Genomic DNA, 22,755 nt, shown 5'->3' on the forward strand with positions numbered 1-22,755 from the left:
GATGATATCACAGATATTTATCACCAAACTCTCCCTTTCAGCTCCATGCAGACCTCAATCATCCTTGTGCTTTCCTGTCTTACAGGAAAATGGTAAATATTGGCTTTATTAAATATTACTTAGATATATCATAATTGATTTATCACATAAATGCTGTTAATGCAATCTGTATGACAAAACTTTATGAATGAATACATGGACTGAGTGTGGCAGGACAACATGCTGTAGTTTGGGGACAAAATGCTAACCATGCACACCGTCTTCTGGCTCAACATCAAAGTTCTCATTTTGTACAGTGTGCAGACAGAAACATGCCAGTGTCGTTTATACGCACAGAAACTGTGAAAGCAGTTCGTGCTCACAGCTGAAATAATACTAACTGATTCCAGGTTTTCTGCATGTCAAACTGTTTCCTTAAACAAAACTTTTTCTATCCACCGATAAGCTCATTATAGATTAAAATCATTGGAGACTTGGCATGTCTGTACAAGACATCGTCACAAGGTGGGGTGAAGGAGGACCTGTTTTGCTAAAATTCTTCTACCTGAAAATACTTTAACAAAAACATCATATTGTCAGGTGCTGTTAGAGCTCACCTGGTTGAATAGGTGACCCCCGTATGTCAGGGACTATTGCAGGGTTTGAGTTTACCCCCAGAACATTTCCTGCATGTCATTCTGTTGACTCTCTCATTACTTTCCTGTTTAGCCTTTTAAATTACTCTGTGTAATAAAGGCTGAGACACATAAAGTTAAAATAAATAAAGGGATTAGATCACCAGAAGAATTGGTGGGGTTTCAGTTGAACATCGATGAGGGGCACACTAAATTTTGCACATTATGATTATTTTTTGTATATGAGCTCATGGTGGAAATTGTTTCATTTACTGACAGGAAAATTCAAAAAATTCAACATATGCAAGCATCCTAATGCAGTGAAGCTCATAAATAGTTATTATTTTTCATACAGGGATACTTCTCTGCCTTTTGCTTGGGAAATTAACCTACATACATGTGCATGTCTCACCTGGTCACCTGGTAAGAAATTAACCGATCAGCTCCTGGACTTTTTAAATCTTTTTTTGCATCATAGGTTTTCTTTTTTATAACCTTTTATGTCATGAATACACTAATCCCTCATCTCTTTTGGAGGAGACATTTAGGAATCATGTTCATCTCATCCATTAATCCAGACTGAAAACAACAAGAAGAGACAACACAATGTGTAAATAAGCAAAGTAGCAATATTTTCAGAGAAAATATCCCAACATCTGCCTGCATATGTATGTTACCAAAATGCTACTGCTGCTGCTGAATGAGATCACAGAACTGTGTGTGTATGTGTGTGCGTGTGTTTGTGGCGAGAATGACTAAGTAAAAAGAGCCGCTCAGAGATGAGTAATGTTATTGTACCTCTGACCAGGAACCAGCTGACACTAAATGAATCCAGGACCTGCCAAAGTTGTGCCAATTTTTGTGCGCATAACTTGCATGGATAAAAAAGAAAATGCGCAAAAAAACTCCGTATTATAACGCATGTGTGACTCTTTTTGCATATCCCCGACATAATAATCTTGGCTTATTTGTGTTTCTAATGTCCTCCAGATTTTCTTAGAGAACAGTAATGAAAGAACGTGGACCTGTTCCTGCTCCCAGCAGACTGGACTCCAGTCCAGGTTTTGGCCTTTACTGGCAAGGCGCAGCAATCTGCAGCATCCCCACACGAAGCCAGCCACACACGCTGTCCGAGAAGCTGCTACGAAGTTACACCAGTAAAGTAAATACAAACATTTATAGAAAGATTATCCCAATTACTAGATAGGAGCGCGCTTTATATAGACACAGCCATGTCCATACATGTATTTAATAAACATGCGCATGCTGTAATGTCTTTACATAACCACCTTTATTGCTGTAAACGAATCTGCCTTTTTCAGAAGGAATGGGGTGAGAAATGGACCATCTCTCGGTTTCGTTGGGTATTCTGGTGCGCATGTTAACTTTGAAGGGAAGGCTGAAGCAGCGTGGTCCTTTTTTTTAAGAAAAACAAAAAGTGAACTTCCTGTTTCGGGGTGGTCCACAGACTGTGGAGAAAGGGAGGGAGAAAGGGAGGGAGGGAGCGAGGGGGAAGGGGGTGCACATTCCCGCATTGGCTGTGCAGCCGACTCCAGGGTGCTTTGCGGGACTCCATAGTCGAACATGGGGTTTAATTTTGTCACCGTTTACGTAAAGCGGCTCTGAAGAACCAAACTATGGAAAAGCGCTCCTGAAGGAGAACAATGTGTCGGTTTCTGTGAACAATTCACTTATCTCCATCCGAGCGCGCTTGGCAGAAAGTAGAGAGAAAAAAGGAGAGACGCGAGGCTTTACTGGAAACTCAGACTTACTTTCACGGTCCTTGGATCCTCAGCGCTCTTCCAAGGACTCTGGGAACCGAGTCAGAAAGTTTCATGCTGAATGTCCCTGCATTAACCTGAGGTAAGCAGTGCCGCTCATTTATGCTCGCTCCTCAAATCACAGCCGATTACTGGTAATTGTTACCGGGCTGAAGATTCTTCATCCTCCGAAAGTTGAGTTTAAGTACTTGAAACTTTTCTTAAAGTGAGAAAATAAATTTCAGTTGTGTCACTAATGGTCATTTAGCAGATGCTGCGTGACTTTTACCTAATTCAGGTTCTATACTTTTAAAGTTTACAGTTTGCCACTCCAAATTTCAGTATTGGACCTGTTTAATTTCTCTGTTTATCAACCAAAACCGAGTTCAGCATTGGTCCATCTTCACTTGCAAATTGTTTCTTCTGCCTTTTTCTGCCCATTTGTGGAGATGCACGGAGTGGCTCAGAGTTTGGACGTGACATTTTAAAGTTGTGCGTTCATCTCCTGGAGAAGTTCTTCCATGAGAGGTCTGACCGCCTGCACGGTATACACTCATCCGGCACTGAGGAGGGCGGCAAGGCCACCCGAGAACAGCTGTTTCTTGTAACCTGAAATACTTGAGGTGCCAGTGTCTGCTCCAAATGTGAGGTCCTGCCAGGGCACCCACAAAACAACACCTCACTGTGTGAGGCTTTAGTGGACAAAAAGCTCCTGTACATCTCTTATTAACTGACTTTCACTTCTGTCTTTCTTCTGGGGAAAAAAAGGGGATATGAATTGAATAACCATAATCTGTTGTTAATCTGAGATAGATTATGGATTCTAATCTAATTATCTCTGCGAGAGGCCACTGTAGCTGCTAATGTGAGAAGATTAGGCTGCTGGACTTCATGTAGTGACCCTGCACTGAAGAGCGTCAACACTGGACTCAATGGGAGAGCCAAACACGTATTTATTCCAAAGTGACAGTGAGAAGTGCTAGGCATACAAACTCACAACCTCCCTTAACAGTATTTGCACAGACGCGCTCACATGCACACACAATATATACACTCCAATAACATGTGAGGGGAAGAGAATTATAGAATTATAAATAGATATAAATTACAATGAAATAAATTTACATTTAAAGGTTTATAGGCAGGTCTGGAGGCATTGTGGGATACCTGCTGAGCGTGATAGAAGCGTTTAGCTCAGAAGTCAGTTTTTCTTGTGTCACGCACTCAAGCGACGTTGATATATTTTATTCAATTCCATTTCAGTGAAACTCAGTGCAACATAGATTTAGCTTTTTACAAGTATTCACACTCTACTCAAGGTTGAGTTGGGGGAGAAACTGAGGGGGGAAAGTGCACTTGTCCTTTGGTCACATGTGAAAAGCTCTGCAGGGGAGCTTCCTCACCCTCCCTGGTCTTTATCACGTGTGTTAAGACCAAAAGGCTTCTTAATGGGAATGCTCTTAAACAAATACACCATCCAGGAAGCGACTGTCCTCCTAGAGCCAGACACAGGTGAGGACTGAGCTGGATTATCAGAGCCATATCAGAGCAGTGATAAGTCTCTCTCAAGCTGAATACAATTGGATGTGGTGGCACGAACCGCTTCCATCTTGGTAAAAACGAAGGAAGAAATGTTTGTCACTTTAAATGAAAGACATTTGTTGCATCTGCTTTACATTTGAATAAAACTTTGGACACTGAAACAGCTAAACTTGAATTTTTAAATAGCTGTCTGTGGCATTTATGGTGTGGACAACCTTAAATGTTGGCATTATAAGGCGACTGGTCATGTGATACACATGTAACCAAAAGCAGGCAGCAACAAGTGCTGTGTTTTTGTCCAGATTCCATTTTAGTCCGCTCAGCAAGAAACACGTGTCACGTGATGCCTACAACACCCCCCCATTACACACACACACACACACACACACACACAATCCTCCTCCTCTCCAATACCCTCCTCCCACCTTCCAAAGAGGGGGGGCGTGAGGTGGAGGAAAAGAGGGGGGAGAAAGACCACCCTCACTGGGATCACAGCCCCTCAATCAGACCCTTTCACACCCTGTGAACCTGAAACAATCAGGGTTTAATAGCAGCTGTCTGTCTGTGCCGGCCCTGGCCTAAACCACGTAGGCTCACAGTGCACGGCCAATCGGGTTCGGCTGCAGAGAGAACAGAGTAGACAGGCATGGGATGCTCCAAAGGACACATAAGCAAAGACACACACAGACTCACAGATAGTCCTTTCTGTCTGTATCCCCTGCTATTCTTTTCTCAACTCCGACTATGCTCCTTTGACTCATGAAGAGGTGGTCTGTTTGATTAGATCTCTGATGACGGGGTCTGGTATTTGAGGCTTATGCTGGTTCTTCAGGTTGTGATTCTTTGTGTGTTTAGACTACAAGAAAACTTCAGTTGAGTTTGTGTGTCACCATTTATCTGCAATTGTTCATTGAGAATGGATACATTTTGGTTGTGATGACATTTTTGGTTATCTTTAAGCCCCCCAAAATCGGAATATTACTACAAGAAGCCTCAAACATGTATGCCAAAAGTCTGTTTTCACCATAAAAAACTGAAGCCTACAGTCAGTTCACACAAAGGATTTTGTAAGATCCCCTCTTCCTAGAATCCGTCAAATGATGCTTAAATGAAGCAGAGGAATGAGGGGGCGGGGAGGGTGGTTGTTACTAAGTAGTGGGCTGACACCAGAGGGCAAAGGCATTAGACACTTAGAAATCTTGAATCACATTAGCCAAAGGGCAGCCATAATAGAAAGGGGAAATGTTGCAGTCATGGGAAATATTCAGAAAATCACTGTTTGTGGTCACTTGGAGCTTTCCCAGCCACTAGAGGATGTACCAGACAAATTGCGTTAGTGGTGATTAAAAATAATAATAATCTGCAGAGATAATCAGTTCAAAGCAGTAGGAAAACGAGACACAGGTCGGCTGGAATTGATATAATTGCTTTGGTGGAGAGATGATGAAAAATTGAAGCCACAGTGGTGAGTTAAGACTGATCCCACAACTGATTTTTATTTTGTAGATGAAACATTTATCTACTAATCAACCAAAACAGTTGACAGATTAATCAGGGATGAGAATAACTGCTAATGGCAGCTGTAATCAAATTTTATAGGTGCAGTCCAGCTGTTTCCTTATTTAAAAAAAAATCAGGAGTGGCTCCAGTGTGGAAACATTGTTGCTTTAGTGGAGCGCAGCAGGAAACTTTAAGAGTAATGTTGGTTCTTTTTTACATTAAATCCTAAGACTGAGCCTGAGGGAATATGTGCATGCATGTGATATTAAGCATGCTGCACGCAGTAAAAGGTGGGGTCGATTCCTTCTCCATCGTCCTTTCTTCTTCTTTGAATTAGGGTGGCGGTCTTTTATACATTCATGTGTTTGTGCACATGTGTGCGTTTAAGCGCAGCAAAGTAGGTCGACTGTTAACTATCATCTCATGTGGTCGATATTAGAAATCAAACTGGTGCTAATAGGATCCAGGTGAGACTGTGAATAGCTTTTATATGCACTAACAACCCACATGGATACACACTCATTTCCCACTCGGTTTGCAACAATGGGCGTGTGGTTGGGGGTTTCTTTGAGGGATGGTGGTCGACTGTGGATGAGAAAAGAAAGGAAGAGAAAACCAAATCTGATGTTGTAATTTTGTAACGATTATATTCAGTCGTCCGATCAGATTGGTAAAAGCCAATCAAGCTCCTGTGTGTGAGTAGTGACTATGTAATGAGCTTGTTGTTTACAGATGTGTGTGCGTGTGTGCATGCGGGTTCATTCACAGAGTTTTTGTGCTCTTGCAAGATTATGTACCCGTATGTGTGAGTGTCGATTGCTGCGTGTGTTTCAATGTGTGTGTTCTCAGCCGCTGGTGACTCATGGCAGAAAGCGAAGAGGAGGCGGTGTTTATTATTTCACCAGGTTGCCATAGACACGCAGAGCAGACACGATGCATTCGGGTGCTGCCATCATCAGTGTAATTACGACACATTTGTCTTATAGTCACCCTCCTCGCTGCCTGCGTCTCGCTGACTTCCACCAATACAAACGGATAAACACCGGTGTTACCCTTACGATTTCAGCGGTGTAGGGTTGCCCTGAGATATCACGCCTGATACGATGAGTTGTTAAAGACCTCTGACTTCCTCAACAGGACGCATGCTTCAGAATTTTCCTTCTTCTTTTTTCTCTTCCTCTCCAACAAGAAGACAGATCGCTCCTCGTTAGCACTTTATGTGGAAGCAGCAACATTTCCAACAGTTCCGTGTGCTGGAACGATCATTTCCAATCCCATTTGGTTAGAGACAGAAGTAGACAGAGTGAGACGAGAAGTTAAGAAGTGCAGAGGCGTACTCGTGTTGCGTGTGTTGTGATGGGTCTTCTGGAGAACAGCTCTGTTATCTAAGATGAGATAACGTCTTAGGATTCCTGGCTTGGCATATGTTCTCAGGAAGCCTGCAGTTGAACCATATACTCAGCTGTATGTATAAAACACATATATAGCACAAAATATGCGCTTAATCGTGCCGTGCTATGCTGCATTTTTCATGCAGTGAGATGCAGATGCACGTGGATGTCGATAGCAGTGTGTGTCTTGATTTCTTGTTGTTGTTTGTTTGTTTTTTGACACGTCACTGGTGAGTGCAGCATTACTTTTTTGATCACACGTCACAGTGCACGGTAGTGTGCACAATATAAACATTTATCACAGTCAGTGCTTCAGAGTTAATGGGAAATTTTTCACCTTTTTTATATTGAAGTGCATGATTTAAGAAAATGTTATAAAGATAACAAGATAAGATTTAGGCCTAGTATTTACTTTAAAATACTCGCAGTTACTGCAACACTTCTGTTAGTTCCCCCCGATACCCAGCCACGGTGTAGAGGAGCATCTGTGTGTTTTAATCACATTTCTCGGAGATAAGAACTTTGTGTGCCAAGTCTGCCAATCCGAAATGAAGCTAAGCAGATTGTGCAGATCTACTTACCCATTTGTATACATTTTTTTCTGAATGACCTCAGTGTCAGTGTGTTCCAGGTTTATAGGGGTACAAAACAAATTTAAAACAATGAATGGCCTAAACCACATATCATTGTGGCTTTGTACTGCATGTTTATGAGAGGAGTGGTGTGGTCAGTCGGACCCACAAAGAGAAAGATACAGATTCTTTCTCTTTGTGTGTGTGTGTGTGTGTCTTCTTTTGTTACTTCCCTTCCAAATATTCAATTTCTTTCTAAATAAATCTTACTCCTTGTCTGCTTGCCTTGTCTTTTCTTACTTTCTCATTCTTTCCCGGCTGCTCAGCCTCTTACGTCTATTTCTATTCCTGCTTCGCTGCTCTTTAACTACAGCAAGTGTGATTTGTGAGAAGCTACAGTGGCCAGCCAATGCCACGTTAACCAGATTGGATGCTATAACAGGAAATCTGTCCGCATTCACGGACATAGTATAGTGACGCACGCATAACTTGCTACCACTGCGAGCCAAATGCGAGGAACACTGCCAGTGATACACTGACACGAATCTGCTGCGGGTTACTTCACCCGCGGTCATACGGCCTCATTTTTACTACAGCACACCTGACATGATGTTCAGTCCGCAGAGCGCTTTGATCAGACTTCATGCTCCGTATGGAAAGTTGGCCTCTCACAGATGATTCAAACAGAAATCTCCACCTTCATTTTAATTTACAAGTCACATCTGTTGATTGCTTTCCTAGCAGAAACAGGATGATAAATCTGCCTACAAAGAGAAGCATCTGCAACCAAACCAAACCCATTCGAGCTGGAAAGCACGGCAGCGTAGGATTAACAAAAGCGATGCGTGTGCTTGTTTTGTCGGGTTTCTGACGCCTTAAACTGAAGCGACCGAACGGTTTCTTCTTCTGCAGCATCAAGTATTGTTTACAGTTATGTCCCCTGTGGTCTGCTGACATAAAACATAACTGGCCTACTTTGTTGCTATTGAGAAAACAATCCCCATCAGGAAACAACAAACTAGTGAAAGATTGTGTTTTGTGAGACACAATTAACTTCATTTCAGCAAAATGCATTGTTGTTGTCTCCTTTACAGTAGAGACAAAGAAGAAAAAAACACTTCCCGTGATTTTGGTACATATTTGCAAACTTAATTAAGCCTTTAGGAAAACAATATTGTTGGCAGACGCTGAGAAAGAACTTTCCATTTTCATTAACAGTGGAATTTTCTTTTTTGGGGGGAAGCGAAAGAAGGGAGAAAGAGAGTAAAGGGTGAAGGAGTAAAATATTTCATAGTGGCTGTGGAGTAGTTGGAGTGAGAGAGAGGGAGAGAGATGCAGATTGTTTTAAATCCGCAGCGAGTCAGGCTCTCAAATTTATGCCCATGGGCTGCTTCTTGGGTGGGCTGCAGGGAGGGCGGTGCACTAGATGGAGCAGGGGAAAGTTGCCGACTCCAGACTGTTCGCCTTGCTCTGAAGCTTTTCCTGCTGGAACACATTTACAACTCAACCGTCCTGACTGGCTGACTGAGTGCCTGGCCCTGCCCTAACTGACTGAACTACAGGGACTGATTTTTCTGAAGCTTATTGAGCAACCGCGGTTTTTCAGTGTGTTTGACGGCATTTCTAGCTTTAAGTGACGTCTTTCTTGTTTTCAGTCTTCTCTCGAAGTCTTCAGAAGTGAGAAACGATTACAGTATTTTTGCAGTTCTTGTGCATTTTCTAGATTTATTTTCAAAAATCAAGCTTTAAAAAAATCCCTCACTTCAAACGATTTCCTCCAACAAGTATTTTGTACAAAAGCAATGACAGAAACAATTCACATCTCGGCTTAAGAACTTGGATCAGATAAGGCATAATTCTGGCTCCTCTGTATTTCGTGCCAGCAATGACTGTTTGTTTTGCTCAGCATGGGAAAGATCCGGGCCCACATCTAGCCTACAAATAGATTCCCTGATGTTTAAGATGAGCGAGAGTGGCTCACTTAACAACCAGCTATCGAGCAGTGTTTTTCACTGTAGTGATCCAGGGCTCCATGTAAGCTGCCCCCAGCATCATTTCAACCTTTTAATATACTTAAAAAAGATCTAAAATAAAAGTGAAACTGTAAAACAGTCTAACCGAGTTTTTCCTCATGTCGAGTCCTACTTTTACACTGAAAAACCAGCTCAGTTTCACAAATGTTTGAAAGGTTTTCCTGCCGCAGGACTGAATGCACAGCAAGGGGATTACATCAGGAGCATGTAAATCAGCTCGCAGCACAGCTAACATCTAAACTTTAGATATAGAAAATGGTGTTTTTTTCAACACGATAATGTGCTGACACTCACAAGCTTAATGATACATGTATATATATATATATATATATATATATAAAAACACCCAGCACGCCCCTGCGGGCGGTTTATCCTTCAAGCTTGGGTCATCTACCAGAGGCCTGGGAGCTTGAGGGTCCTGCGCAGTATCTTAGCTGTTCCCAGGACTGCGCTCTTCTGGACAGAGATCTCCGATGTTGTTCCCGGGATCTGCTGGAGCCACTCGCCTAGCTTGGGAGTCACCGCACCTAGTGCTCCGATTACCACGGGGACCACCGTTACCTTCACCCTCCACATCCTCTCGAGCTCTTCTCTGAGCCCTTGGTATTTCTCCAGCTTCTCGTGTTCCTTCTTCCTGATATTGCTGTCATTCGGAACCGCTACATCGATCACTACGGCCGTCTTCTTCTGTTTGTCTACCACCACTATGTCCGGTTGGTTAGCCACCACCATTTTGTCCGTCTGTATCTGGAAGTCCCACAGGATCTTAGCTCGGTCATTCTCCACCACCCTTGGGGGCATCTCCCATTTTGACCTCGGGACTTCCAGGTTATACTCGGCACAGATGTTCCTGTACACTATGCCGGCCACTTGGTTATATATATATATATATATATATATATATATATACACACACTGCCACCATACAAGGCCAGAAGCAAATTGTTGCTGTGGTATCAAAAAGTATTTAAAATGTTGTCTAAACTAAAACGTTTAAGTTAAGAAAGAGAATTAAACTTCAGTTAAAGCATTTTAAAAAAGCTACGTCTGAAAAAGAGAGAGGCTTATGTGGGCACCTCTTCTGCCTGTGTGTCTGGCTGCTTTGCCAGCTAATTCACTCTGAAGGTATTATGGTTATTTGAGGGCTTGTAAACCATTAAGTCTTTATTTACAAGAGAAAGAAAAGAGGGTCTGGGTTAGTGCGTGGGGGCGAGCTAGGTCTTGGTACAGGTACTGACCCCACCATAAGTGATCAGAACAACTGCGTTTCTCAACTAGCGGGCCCGTGGGACATCTGGTCCTGCTCACAGCAAACTGCAGACCACTCCTCACTTACGTAATTGAGCCCATTAATTACGCAGGGACGGCCTTCATTTCCTTGTAGCCAATAACTAATAGAAAGAGAGCCAGTAAAGAAGAACTCTTAAGACATATATGATTTTAGGGGGTGTGGTGAAACATGAAACAAGGCCTCCTAAGGTTAACAGTCCACAGGCTGTGCTGCAGCGTTGTGTGGAGCAGGCCTGTCACAATAATCACTTTAGTTTGGACCGTAAGCTGTCCCAGACGTAATTGCAGGAATTTCTCTTTGTGCCATTTCCACAAACATTTAATGGCCTACAGGACTTGTAGTTCTTCTTCTTAATAAATACCTGACATTGGAGTTGAATATGGATAAATATCCTCAGTCAATGGATTCTAAATAAGAGAGAAGCGCAAAACCAAAACAATAATAAAAAGGACTCTCAGACTCCCTGTTTACAGAGTCATTTGATTGTTTGCTCTAATGGGATTTCCTCTTTTATATGACTTAACCCAAAGTCTCTGTAAAAGAATGTTTTGCTACTTGGCAGCCATCTTGGCGTCACCTCAAGGCAGCCGTTTTGAGTCAACAAGATCGTGCACCTATCAAAGTGGACGGGGAGGGGGGCTTATGCTTTAATTTACATTTCCAGCCAGACATAAAAAAATTAAAGACTCAAAAAGTTTGGTGAATTTACCATAAATTAAGGTTTAAAAACAGTTTATCCTCTTTAGTTCAACACTACGTTGCAAGTTTCACAACAGCACCGCTATAACGGCTGCAGTAGACCAAGAAACATTTACCCACATCTTTAATCTTTAAGTAGATTTGCCCGTCACCCCACCTCAGCTGGTGTCAAGTGTTATTGTGGCAACACGATTGGCTCATATTTTGTTAGGAAGCAGATGATTGGCTCTTGGTGGGAGTGGTGAGACAGCCATTAACTTTGGCATTACAAAAGTCTCCACTACTTTTCTGTTCGGGGTTCTTTGAAATGTTCTCACACTGTAGCTCTGGACTGTGGGTTTAAAATCAACACCATTAGGACTAATTATTCAGAACCTTCTGGGTGTGATTATACAGTCATTAGGGAGGAAAAGAACCAGGTATTAGACTGAAGTATCATCTCCATTTCATATGGCTCACTTTCTGTGTGTGTCTGAGTGAAACTCTGACCCAAAGACCACATGAAATAATGGAAGAAGCCAACTAAAAACGTCACGTCTGAAAGAAAACATCGGCTCATCCTGCTAAGGTGCTTTGAAAACACTTTCTCACATACTGGTTGTTGTGGAATTTCAAAGTAAAGCTTGAGACGAGTGATGGTGCAACACAGCTGTCAGTAAAACTGTGCTCTGAAGTTACATCTTGTGGTGGAGTTTGTTGTTTCTTGAGCACCAGTAGCCACTGTTGTTGGCCACACACAAAGCTCCCTGCAGGCCATTTTTCTTGGAGAGGACCTGGAGTAGATGGCACACCTACATGTTGTGACTGGATGGATGCAGGTGTGATGCCTGTGGTTTCACATCATCTCCTGAGGAGAGCTGCTGTTAAGGTGGAATGGAAATTTGAGTGTAATTACAGAAAACGTAAACCACAGCTTAAAAACAATGGAAACAAACCATTAACTACGACTACTTATTGTCTGCTGTTCTGATTTGATACACTATATTTGATATGTCTGGAGCTCAGGATGCAAATTGTGCAGTCCCGGGCTTCCCATGCCGTGAACTGACCTGCCGCTGCACTCAGCGTGAAACAAATGTTGGAATGACAATGTGACTGTCACAGCTGTTGTTGTTTCAGGTCTGTAGCTGTTGTCCTCTCATCCTCCTCTTCTTGTTCTCATCAATGTCTTTTCACTGTCTTTATGCCAGAGGGGTGGTGCAGTGGGGTTAGCCTGTGGGACCGGAGCTGCCACAGTATTGCACCTGCTAGCAGAAGTTTGAGGAGAGCGTGAGACAACGGAAGAGTAGCTGGGGGGTGAGACACTGTCTTTCTGTCATTGTTGGGCAGAAGCAGAGAGAGGGCACGGTACAGTGAAAGGAAGAGGCTGTGAGACTGCGCTTCTTGGTCTTTGGGCTGCGGGGGGAATCGCAGTACCATGCTGGGCATTTATGTCGGGCTTATGGGACCGGGCTCAGATGAATACACAGAGAGTCAACAGGGATCCACGCTCACTTTTCTGTTCTCACCCCACGTACAACGCTGTGGATTCTCACTGTGATAGTCTGGCAACCTGTGGTTCCCAGCTTTTCACCCAGTGCATGCATGAAACACTGCAGCCCCCTTCCATACAGAATGAATGAAAAATACTGCCAAGGTGTTTAGATCTTTTTTTCCAGATATCTTTATGCACGTCACAATGTGTCTGTGTGTGCGCGCATTTTTAAATCCTCTTTTCTAGATAAATTTGCTTACACAGACATGCTTTTTTCTTCTTATGACGTTATTAGTAAAATCAATTTTAAATAAAGGCAATTTTAAATAACACTGACAGTTTTATTAAAGATGTTTCTTTAATAGTCCTCGTTAAAGTAAGTGGTCTTGTAGTAAAATGAAAGTGGAGCGCACACCTGACGTTTGAGCGTAATCATTTGGTGTTAGCTGCATTTTGCTTTCTTGAGCTTGTAAGATTACCATATATAAGATTAGCTTCTCTAACATGAACGTCTCCTCTGTTATTTTGATTAAGGTTTAGATAAGTTGTGTATAAAGCATAGTTCCACGTAGTTTACAGTCTGTGCTGATCCTCTAATCCCTTTTCTTTATAATCTGATAAAGAATATTTCTGAATTAACATATTACCGTGCACTCTCACTGCAGGCCTAATCTGATGACTAAGCAGCAGCAGGCTGTGACTTTGTTGGACTTTCCCGTCTGCTGCAGTTAAACCTTTTGCTTTGTCATTTCTATTCAGGACAGGTCAGGCAGTTGTTCCTCTGGAGCCCGTTTATTGGCCCTTATTTGCTGGCACCTGTACTCCGTTTAAAGCTCGGGCCAGCTGACAGACCGACAGATGCACGGTCGTCTGTGTGTTCTCGGTGTCGTAAGGGCAGCATTTCATTTGGGATACGAAAGGGAATTTGTTATGCTGTAGGGAACAGTCGGTGGATGTTCAAAGTTTCAAACAACAAAAACCCACAGGATCCCATTCAAAGGCATTATTTATCGACTCTTGTCTTCGCACGCAGCTGTGCAGCAGAAATGTGGTGAGCACTTGTGCGTTCGGTTTTGTGTATGTGCGAATGTTAGGTGCTGTGTGCACATGCCTGGGCTTACTGGGCTTACAGAGTGGGCGAAGGGTCCCAGATGTGGATGTTGTGCAAGGAAGGAAGTTGTTGGTGATTAGGTGAACTTTTGGGTGCACTGTTTTTATCAGATGCTAAGAGTCAGTCAGTTCAGACTTTGAACTCCTGAGCTTTGTGTGAAACATTTCATTCAACAACAAGCAAGCCTTCGTGAAAGTACTCTGTATAGCAGCTGCTGAGAGGACAAGGGATAACTCTGAGATCGTGTCAGCAAAGTCACCCTTAAATATCAGTGACGCTGCAAAATTTGACATTTGTATAATCCAGCAAAGGTGCATTGTGTTGCTTGTAAGCTTGACTTTTTATTTTTAGGGGCGAGAATATGCTCCTTCCCCTTTCAGAATACCAAATTGTTGCCTAATAACCAGAATCAACGTTTAACAATGACTGAATTGTACTGAAATCAACAGGTCAAAACAATTCTAGAAAACCGGAGAAATGGGAATTGAGCTGGTAAAGATGGGACAACACTCTTTGCAGCTGCCATCTTTGGGGGTATTTATTATTTTGTGGTCAACAAAGTCACAGGTTGTGACTTTAAATGCTCTCTTATGTAATCAGTCACTAATATCTCAAATCAGTCAAATCTCAAATCATCATTTGTGAGTGTGGGGCAATCTTTTCTGACTGACAAAAATAATTGAAATGGAAAAGAGACTTTGTTTACTTGGAAACGGGGTTACAGTTAGGAATCTGTGGTTTTAACACTGGAAAGAGAACAAATACAGAAAACAGCTAAAGTAAAACTATGACCTCTTCACTGTGTCAGAGTAATTCAGCTTAACCTTTTCTCAAACTTTTCTTGAAGTCCTGGATGGGTCCACTTTTCCACCCTCATTTCAGATCAGATTTTTTTCATCCCTCAAAGATTTGCTTCGAAGTAATGCAGCACTTTTTGTTTTCGCCTTGTATCTCAGTTCCTTGCAATCATAATCAAGTTACTTAACAACTCACCCCAACAAATCAGTGTTATAATTACAAAAGAACCGACATGTTCCAGTAAATGGTGAGCCGAATCCTTGCGGCTGCTCCCCGTCTTCCTCCTTCCCTCGTCTTGTGTGTCCCAGCTCACACTCCAGCTTCCTGTGGGATAGGGCCGAGCCTTGGGGCACAGAGATGTCTGTTTCCAGCCAGCGTGCTCGGTCACACATGCTCCAGCTTGTCAGACTGAGTTTGTGTGAGGGCAATGGGGTGTCAGAGTGAGAGCACGCGCATGTAAGCGCCTATACGTGTGTGTGTGTCTCTGGTCGTCTCCTTGTGCAAGTGTGTGTTTAGATGTTTCAGAGATACGGGCGCTTTCTCTGTGGGTGGAGGTGACTGTCTAGGACATGATGGAAATTTCAATTAGGAGTTCACTGCAGTCCACGTTCATCTCAGGTTGCCTAAACACAGTTTGTCTTTGTAAGTTTTATTTGTGGGAGAGCAGCGGAAAAAAGTGTCTGAAATTTAAAAGACTGTAAAACATTTACTGTCTCTTGTTGTAATGGAAAATAAACGGTATATATACACAACTTACACACAGGCCTCTTTATTAGCCTGTAACTGGTAATCCCTCGGACTAAGATAAAGATTTTATGCTCACAAAATCCAAGTAATGAGTTAATGTTTTTAAACTTCCTGAAGCCCAAGCTGGCATCTTCAGTTATGCCTGTTTGTCTGCTGACTCCCACAAAATATTGATTTACTGTTTACAAGACAGAAACACAGTAAACATGCACACTGAAGATTCCTGAGCCACCGTTTTTACTTTTTAAATAATGCAAACCAAGAGTCAATCATAAGAATATTTATTTAAGCTTTAATATTTCTTTCTTGTTTTTGGGAGTGTGACTAACACGATATTCTACTGAAAAACAAGTTGTCACATTAACAAATGTCATCAGTCATATTTTATTCACTCTTTTTTAATTTTTTTTATTCTGTAAACGAATTCTGCGGTTTTTCCTCAAACCAAAGTGTTCAGTTCTGTAATTTCACACAGTCAGGCTTTTGGCATGTTTATGTGGGTCCCCTTCATGTCTGATCACTTACTGGCAGTATGTTAGGAGACACTGTGGTGTGCAAACATCAATTCAATGTATGTGTATAACTGTGTAAGCAAAACCGTGTGTCTCTGTGCTGAACACATAGCGTTGCACTTTGCCTCAGTGCTTCTGCCCCTGCTGGTTGGCCATCAGAGAAGACTTGTGGTGTGTCTGAGGTGTGTGGCTTACCACCGTGTCACTGCCTGGAGGGCTCTCGCTGTCTGTTGTCACCTTTGTGCACCGACAGATGCTGTGCTTCCTTTCACAGACTAATCCAGAATAAAGTCGCTGACACGAGCGCATTATCATAAACACTCCAAGTGAAAAACCAACACTGTAAGTAATTTATATTTACTAGTATGGAATTAAACATTTTAATGGCATATGATATATGAAATGGGAACATAAGAGAACCACAGCCAGCTGAAAGTTGAGGCCTTGTTGATGTAAAATTTGTGGTTTCATCTAACTGGAAGTGAATTTTCTCTTTCCTTATGCTTTTATTTAAATGTAAAAGCTTTTTGCTGATAGTTTTATATGGTCCAATATTGCACAGATTTTTCCCCCTTTGTTACATTTCTTCCTTCATACATGTGCTGATGGTGCTGCACCAAAAACCTTGTGAATGCTTTGATTGCTAGCAGATTTCCACGATTGCACGTAGTTTTCACGGAAAATAACGACTTGTCTGCAAACACTTGCAAACTGCCGCCTGATTTGTAGCAAAACCTAGAAAAAGTGCAACAGTTTGTGTCACGCTCTTGAGTTTCACTACCACTTGTCAAGCGGTTGATGAGTCACCATCCATCTATCCAAACTGTGGGTTACCGTGGAAATCTCCTAGCGGCCAGTTGCAACAAGGTTTTTAGTGCAGCACTTTCTTTGTACCCAGTGACTGCCAGCTATAGTAAGCAAGCACCCACCAAATGGTCGGGCAATACACATTTTTCTTTAGCAAGTGGTGGTTGGCAGTGGGGTCCCCGGCCTATGTGACTGGGCCAAAGCTGTTTTAATGTGTGCGCTGCAGCCTCAAAATTATGTAGATGTCTCCTGACAGAGCTGCATGTGAAGGCAAATGTCTGCCACAGTAAGATCGGACAGTAAAGGATCTTTTACTGACCACCTCCTTAGTACACGCAGCTCCGATATGCACTCTCTATGCCATCCTGAACGGTGGTTTAGGGAGTGAAGATGCTGTCTGGTGCAAAATGTTAGAACTCTGGAAAATTGGTCTGAGGTTAACTTGTGAAAATGGCTTCAGATATTCACAGTTATAACCATGGAGCTCTGGTTGTATTTTACTATATGCTGTCGCAGACTTGTGCTATGATGGAAATCTTAAGAAACTGTCACTATGTCTGATCAAGGGAAAGTGCTCTGTGATAAAAGTAACTAAAGTTTAGTTTTAACACTGTGAAGACATTTTTTTTTCTACTAGTTCTACTTAATAGCATCTTGAGTGTGTAAGGAATTGGATATTTGATATTGGCCAATTTAGAGGAAATGATTGCAAGAATATTGTGTTTCTGTGAGATAAGCAAGAAGCAGAGCTGCATAATCCCAGTGTATATATAAACATGCATGCACATATGTGCACACACGTTCACCTTTACTAACACAAACTAATACACCCAGAAGTCAAGAAGGGGGTTGTTTTAACCTCAGCCCACAGGGGTTTGGAAGTTAACAGGAAGTGAAACTACTAAGAAGAAGATATTTCACTGATCCTCCTCTCCTCTCCATAAACACGCTGAAGAGCAAACGTTTTTAACTTGGAGTGTTAGTGCCAGAACTCTTCTGCTAACTGACCCGGGGCTCTGAAGAGCTGCACATAACAGGCGCCCACATTGGCTTTTGTGTGCAGGAGGGTCTTTACATAACCCACATAACCAAGCACATTGTCTAGCAACCGGCCGACTACTGAAGGGCCTTGTAAATGGAGGAGGGGGTCTACTTGAGTGGAGGGCAGTAGCCGAGTCGAGAGGCTAGTGGAGCTAAGCTAGGTCGTGACTAAAGTTTGTTACCCTGATAATGCCCAAGTGGTCCAGATGCAGGGAGCTTTCTTAACAGCAAAAAGCAAATAATGACTTGCCAAAGGATTCGTTTTAGGGAATTAGGTGGGAAAATGAAATGTGCACACAAACATTTTTATTTTCCGAAGGTGTGTCAAAAGTGTTTTTTGTTTGTTTTTTTTGCAAAAACTCAAATTTTTGCCAAAGCAAATCATTTCTTAGTTAGTTAAGGCCCCTCAGTGTGCTCCCTGCTACATTACTCCACAAAGCCTGGCCTTCTTCACCCTGTTTCCAGCGTTTGGGTCTGAGCCAGAATTCCCTTGGAGCTGCCCAGGATGTTGAGGTATATTTTTCCTCCCCACTCCCAACGATGAGTTTTTTCAACATGTTTTCTTTTTGCATAAGAGAAATATTTGCATGTTTCTTTCGTTACGCTGACCCGATCACACCCAAAAGATTTTAAGATGTTTGTCTGCAGTCAATGTGAGATTTTTAAATTTTGGGGGGACAAAAAATTAAATTATGCTTTGGCAGGTGGACACTGAGGACATTTTTATTCCACATTGACTTTCAGTACAAAACCAACTGTATCCCAGAAGAATCTCCCTATGCTGAAGGTCACCAAGCAGTCGCAGCAGTCATTTAAGTGGCAGCACAACAGGCTCTCAATGGCAGCTGTGATCCTAACACAGAGACTCATTATGAAGTCCACACTTCACCTTAGATCAGATGATAATGATCCATTTATCACTGACACTTGATGCCCCGGTCATTCTTAACAGCTCACTCCAGGACAGAGGAAGCCTCTACTGGTTTTCCTGAGATGTTGCTATTATCTTACAATACACAAAGACAAGGTGTCCTGATGGCTCATGTATGAGTCCTCCCAAAGGCCCCCTTGCTGCACCACTTGGAGTTTCACGCCATTGTCTCCAAGCTGCCAGAGCATGTAGGCCGGGGGGGTAGAGATGGATGTGGGTTGTATGGGTGCTTCGCAAAGATGTGTGAAATGGGAGTATGGGTATTAAGGGTCTTGGCTCAGTTGGGGGTCTATTGTCCTGAAGACTGAGACCCCTGCTGGCATCCATGATCTCCCCCATTGACACAGAAGCTCTGCTTTACTCCCAGTGTGTTTTTGTCAACCTCTTTCTCACTCTCTCGCTTTCTCTCAGTCACTTACACGATCCCTTTTTTCAGCTTTCTTTTTGCTCTGAGTCACAGTAAAAGAATCTGGAGAGTCCTTCTCGCTGCCGTTTCATTTAACTGAATTCATACTTGACGTCTTGTTGTTGATGGCAGTGGTGACGGGCCACTGTCGCTGTGTTTCATTAAGGTCAATTAGAGATGTCACGATACCAGAAATCTAGTGATCAGTACCAATAGCAGTAGAGGTACTCAGTGGCAGGCCATTTATTTAAAATGTTAACATTTTATTTTGTTGACAGGACAGGCTGGAATGTGAAGCCTACCAATGCAACCGCAAGCTATCATGTTAGTTACATTATTTTAGCTTAAGCCTTTATATAATGTTGTTCATTGCAAAGATTTTAGCCTGTCTAACACAGCTGATGTAACCTACGTAAGTGAGATTGTGCTGGTGCAGCTAATTACCGTGTGGTTGTGTCCCGGTGTTTTATGTAGTACCAGCAGATAGAAACAAAGTACGGGGACTTTTTTCCCTCCTGGTTCCCCACTCTTTGTTGTCGTCAGTCTTTTTCAGGGGTAAACATATTTTCTCTCTCTATTTTTCGCCATCTTTGTACATTCCCTCGCATCCATTCCAATAGTTTCAGCAGCTCTGTAATTTGTGAGTTATTATATTGAGACATTGATTATTACTTCTTATATCGAGGCGATGATTGTTATTCTCTCACAGTTAAAATGAAAAAACTGTGGCAAAAAGTACTTGGAAATGCACAGGAAGTCTCATAATAGTCGCGTCTGTGTTGACCTGACATGTAGTTACATTTCCAGGGAGGTGGACGTCAGGTATCTGCACCATTCACCCTGTTGACTGCCGTTGGTCTTTCCAAATAAAATGTCAAAATTAAATGAAACTATGTAATTTATTTGAATCAACGAAGAATTTTGTAATAGAGCATCACTAAAATGTGCTTTATGTCTCCTTGTATATGGGCAGCCTTGTCCGTAGTAAAAGCTTCACACCTAAATTACCCCAAATTTTTTGCATTACTGCACGAGCCCCATATATCACGTATGCACGCTAGGCCAGACCCATACTGCAATTTCAGGGCTGATACCAGTACATACTTTTAAGCTTATTTTAGACTTCTGCGTTGAATCTATGCAGAGACTCTGTGCAAGTTTCCAACATTGTTGTGAGCATTTAAACATGTGTGTCGTTTGCCTCCTTTGCTCTGCAGCTGCGTCACGAAGCCAATAGTTGTTCATTTCTCTCCTCCAGTTCATCCAGAAGACGAAGAAATGTATAGGAGGAAATGACAATACTGAATGGGCCACCTTTTGCTGGTGGCGTTGGTCATGGTTTGACATACTTACGGTGTAGATTTACAGAAGCACAAGTCCACTGCAAACAGCATGTTTGTGTTATTGAAAAGTAAAAATTATACATTTATTGTTTATTAACTCACAAGTTAGCTCCCTGAAGCCACTCTACTTGACATAACTCGATAATGTGATTTCTGCTTCCAGTTCTGTCAGTAAAGAGTTTTCAAGTTGGAACATGTCAGATATACATACTGATATATGTCTGTGACAGGCCAGTACTGGCTGTTGATGCCGGTCAGCAGATATAGTTCAAATAAAATGTAAGAGCTGTGAAGTTGTTCAGCAGCATGATAACTGGGTTTGCTGAAGGAATACTGCACAAATTTCAGTGTGTTTCCTTACTGTGGTCCTAAAAGGTCCCTTAAACTGCAGCATTAAGCAGTTTGATTTTCTTGCTTGAGGATGATTCCAACTGAGCAGTATATGCATATCGATATAAATCCTTCCCTTTCTAATTGATCTCCTCTTGCCACCAGCAAAGACCTCTGGGTGATTCGGACACAGTTTTGAGTGTTTTTTGGGCAGATTGTGAATGTGTGTGTACATATACCTATTTGCACAGTGTTATCCAGCTTGTGTGAGGCCAACAGGAGTCACACGATTGTCAATAGTAGAAGTCTATAAAAACCTGTCATTGACAAAGAGAGAACAAACAGCCACGGTTTGTTCAGGATTTCCTAACAAACACTCCACAAGGAGGGCCGTGGTTAGTGGAGAGAGGAGGAAGGAGAGGCAGAGAGAGGCAGTTAGGAGTTGACTCTCCCTGAGGAACAACAGATGAAAGAGCAGTAAACAATTATGGTGACTGGATGCTGATATCCTAAAACTAAAGGTAAACACCCTAGCATCTGGTGGTATTGAGATTCTTGACTTTAAAAGCCATAATATGCTAGCACCGTTGAAGTTATATATTCATAAAGAAATCTGTTAGAATTTTGAATGAAACTACTTAATCGCAACAAGTGGTTAATTGTGTGTACAAGCATATATTAAGCTAAATGAGTGCTTTTACAGCGTTAATGTCTTAATTTGATTACTTGTAAGAAGCATTTTTATTTCATGGTAGACTGTTGAGTGGTTTAGTCTTGAAAGCTCTTGTGTAACTGGGTTTATTTGCAGATCGGCAAAGCCCGGTTGAACTTTTTAATCCTGAAAATTAAAAACCTCAAATTAAACGTTTCTGTGGTTAATCCCTTAACATTGAAGTCTTTTGACTTTACTGAAATGATGCTCTTTCTTTATAAAGTCCTGTTAGCATCATTCTAAAAAGGATTTCACTGGATGGCATCTTAAACAATCTTTCTTCAATTAACTATATACAAAAGTACTTAAATTCATTCAGGATGTGATGAAATAACAAGAACAAACTCATTCATGTGTGCGCATGCATCAACCAGCATGCACCCTGTTGACACTGTTGCTCCTGCTTTTTCTCTTTAGCTTAACGTTTTCTTACTTATTTCTTTGTCCTTTACTTAGAGTGCTCTTTCTTTTCAATCATGTACATAATGTCCTTAGGGATTATGAAAGTATTCTGATTCTGATTCTCAGTCACTTTATTCCATTACTGTGACCCTAAAAGTCAATTTTAAGTTTATCACATGTCTTATAAGCTTCATCTTTGTAAATGTATCAGAATGAGTAAATCAGAAAAAATGGAAGAAATACAAGCTAGAAGAAGAGAGAGCGAGATGTTGTTGGAGTACCTTTATAAAGATCTATTCAAGTACTTAACTACAAGTATTTAAGTAAAAGTACTTTAAGTTTGTAAACTTGCTTTTCAGCAATAACAGAACCATAAGGCTCAAGAAGAGTTTGTGTTGTCTGCTCTGTAATGAAACTGTAAGTTATAAGACCTACTGATCGTGTCACCGCAAATAATCACATAATAATCAATTTATTATTGTCTTTAACTGATGCCGGCCAATAAGAGAGTGAGACAAATGTGCAGGACAAAGAAAGGAAATGAAGGATATTTAGATTGTCAGGAAGCGTGACATGTGTTTGCCAGGGTTGACTTTTATCTTTTACTTATTTCTTATGCTAACACACTTTTACTCTCACTTTTTAAAGCTGTAATAAAGCACTTTTCTTTTTAAGAGGACCTGCTAATTAGTACATGTGTGAAATGTGAATAACAACAGTTTGCCTGGCCTGCACTGTC

General features: G+C 41.8%; 1 protein-coding gene across 1 annotated transcript in view; it reads left to right on the forward strand.

The window, feature by feature from the left end:
* Positions 1-2,152: 2,152 nt before the first annotated feature.
* gli1 (GLI family zinc finger 1) overlaps positions 2,153-22,755 on the forward strand; it is a 53,406-nt gene continuing 32,803 nt past the window's right edge. Inside the window, exon 1 of the mRNA XM_085457671.1 lies at positions 2,153-2,477. The gene's annotated coding sequence lies outside the window, so the exon portion shown is untranslated. The remainder of the gene's footprint in view (positions 2,478-22,755) is intronic.

Source organism: Copadichromis virginalis, linkage group LG5 (assembly GCF_057382275.1).
Source record: "Copadichromis virginalis isolate Kocher_CV1m ecotype Utaka linkage group LG5, C_Virginalis_male_GT1.1, whole genome shotgun sequence".
Lineage (NCBI taxonomy): Eukaryota > Metazoa > Chordata > Actinopteri > Cichliformes > Cichlidae > Copadichromis > Copadichromis virginalis.